Source organism: Oncorhynchus masou, chromosome 2 (genome assembly GCF_036934945.1).
Source record: "Oncorhynchus masou masou isolate Uvic2021 chromosome 2, UVic_Omas_1.1, whole genome shotgun sequence".
In the NCBI taxonomy this organism is placed as follows: Eukaryota; Metazoa; Chordata; class Actinopteri; order Salmoniformes; family Salmonidae; genus Oncorhynchus; species Oncorhynchus masou.
In genome coordinates this window covers 36,665,272-36,668,518 of record NC_088213.1, presented here as the reverse complement: position 1 = coordinate 36,668,518, position 3,247 = coordinate 36,665,272, and positions in this window count along the sequence as shown.

Sequence of the window (3,247 nt, the reverse complement as noted above, 5' to 3'; positions counted from 1 at the left end):
ATCCTGCAGCATTAGTAATACAGGAAAAGTATCGGCCAGACTGTTACACAGGAAAACAGTCCCTCCCTCACAGTATGAATCTAGGCTGCTCCACTCTCCTGGTGAGACAAGCCTGTGAAATATCCTCAAACACTTTCACTCAGCCTCTCTCTGTGTGTGTGTGTGTGTGTGTGTGTGTGTGTGTGTGTGTGTGTGTGTGTGTGTGTGTGTGTGTGTGTGTGTGTGTGTGTGTAGGTGGGTTGTATCTGTTCTCTTCTCCTTTCATTCTCTTCCATTGGGTTTTTCAAAGAAACTAAATCAACTCTTCTTTGTTTAGAGAACCTTCTAATAACCCTTTCTACTGAAGGTGATTGTTCCTTTTAGGAAGTCTTCAAAAGGGTGGATATTGCTTGCTGTGATATGTCCTATACTCCCTACTCAGGCTTTCCTGTTACATCTTGTTGCTTTAAGTGTGTATCACTAACCCACATATTTGTAGTCTAGTTAGATTGGCTTGTACTGTGGGGTCATGAATGCTCCATAAAATAAGCCTTAGCCCTTCAGCTGCTGTTGGAAAAGCATCATTATAGAGAAACACGTCAACAAATGTTACTTTTCAGTATTGGGGTCATTTGAGGAAGCTTTTTCTTTTTATAAAAAAGGCTACACTTATTTTTGTTTCTTTACCGAAGGCACTGTCTGTCCATATCCATGTTCTTATATGGACATTATGGCATTGGATGCCCATAATGATGTTCAAATGTAAAGCCAACCCAATCAAGCTGATCTTACAACATGTCTCCGGACAGGAGATGTGTGCTCCATTTCAGGCTTACGAACATCGAGAGAGACTGATGACCAGCAAGCCTGCTCGGAGACACAAAGTAATTAGTTGTGCGATATCACATGATGAATGCACGACACAAATGAGACAGCCATGTCTCTTGCTTGGCCATGAACAGCTGTTTATATACAGTGGGGCAAAAAAGTATTTAGTCATCCACTAATTGTGCATGTTCTCCCACTTAAAAAGATGAGAGAGGCCTGTAATTTTCATCATAGGTACACTTCAACTATGACAGACAAAATGAGAAAGAAAATCCAGAAAATCACATTGCAGGATTTTTTATGAATTTATTTGCAAATTATGGTGGAAAATAAGTTTTTGGTCAATAACAAAAGTTTATCTCAATACTTTGTTATATACCCTTTGTTGGCAATGACAGAGGTCAAATGTTTTTCAGATAAGTATTTGGTCACCTACAAACAAGCAAGATTTCTGGCTCTCACAGACCTGTAACTTATTCTTCAAGAGGCTCCTCTGTCCTCTAATCGTTACCTGTATTAATGGCACCTGTTTGAACTTGTTATCAGTATAAAAGACACCTGTCCACAACCTCAAACAGTCACACTCCAAACTCCACTATGGCCAAGACCAAAGAGCTGTCAAAGGACACCAGAAACAAAATTGTAGACCTGCACCAGGCTGGGAAGACTGAATCTGCAATAGGTAAGCAGCTTGGTTTGAAGAAATCAACTGTGGGAGCAATTATTAGGAAATGGAAGACATACAAGACCATTGATAATCTCCCTCGATCTGGGGCTCCACGCAAGATCTCACCCCGTGGGGTCAAAATGATCACAAGAACGGTGAGCAAAAATCCCAGAACCACACGGGGGGACCTAGTCAAAATATAACTTTTTGGTAAAACCTCAACTCGTCGTGTTTGGAGGACAAAGAATGCTGAGTTGCATCCAAAGAACACCATACCTACTGTGAAGCATGGGGGTGGAAACATCATGCTTTGGGGCTGTTTTTCTGCAAAGTGACCAGGATGACTGATCCGTGTAAAGGAAAGAATGAATGGGGCCATGTATCGTGAGATTTTGAGTGAAAACATCCTTCCATCAGCAAGGGCATTGAAGATGAAACGTGGTTGGGTCTTTCAGCATGACAATGATCCCAAACATACCGCCCGGGCAACGCAGGAGTGGCTTCGTAAGAAGCATTTCAAGGTTCTGGTGTGGCCTATCTAGAAGAAAAAGAAACGCACACCTATTAAGACGAGGTGCTGGCTAGCGGAGTAGAAACTTGAAAATAAAAATAAAAGAGAGCCGCACACTCTTCCCCCTGATGAAGACAGCTTGGCTGTCGAAACGTTGGTATTCAATTTTTGCATCTGAGCTCCAAGAGTGTGCGGCTCTCTTTTATTTTTATTTTCAAGTTTCTACTCCGCTAGCCAGCACCTCGTCTTAATAGGTGTGCGTTTCTTTTTCTTCTCCCTGATGAAGACAGCTTGGCTGTCGAAACGTTGGTATTAAATTTTTGCACCTGGTGTGGCCTAGCCAGTCTCCAGATCTCAACCCCATAGAACATATTTGGAGGGAGTTGAAAGTCTGTGTTGCCCAGCAACAGCCCCAAAACATCACTGCTCTAGAGGAGATCTGCATGGAGAAATGGGTCAAAATACCAGCAACAGTGTGTGGAAACCTTGTGAAGACTTACAGAAAACGTTTGACCTCTGTCATTGCCAACAAAGGGTATATAACAAAGTATTGAGATATACTTTTGTTATTGACCAAATACTTATTTTCCACCATAATTTGCAAATAAATTCATTAAAAATCCTACAATGTGATTTTCTGGATTTTTTTTCTCATTGTTGAAGTGTACCTATGATGAAAATTACAGGCCTCTCTCATCTTTTTAAATGGGATAACTTGCACATTTGGTGGCTGACTAAATACTTTTTTGCCCCACTGTATTTGTATTCACTGTATATTTTTGTGAATCTGAAAAGGTCTGTTTTGCATTCCTGCACGGATGCTGCATGATAAATGTACACGACAACACAGACAGACCTACAGTAAATGCCATAATGCAATAAACATACCTTCACCTGACATTTCAGAGTAGGAAACCATAAATAACTTTTCAATATTCAAATCTCAGGGCACTGTTTGTCTGGATGTGTGGCCTATTACGTGAACGGAGCAGTGTAATCCCAAACTGACCATGGAATTCTTATTCACACATAATAGGGACAATAAAATGAAGTGCCATATCAAAATGGATATAGGTCCAAATCCTAACATGAGATACACACATGAAACTGGCAGTTGAAGTCATTTCCAGCATTGAAGTTTGCTCTAATGTTTATGTCTCGTGCTTGAACACATTCTTTTTTTTAACACAGTGACAGAAACCACATCGGTAACTACAACCTGTAAACAACCGTCACATGTCAGTCCAAACACCTTATAGAGG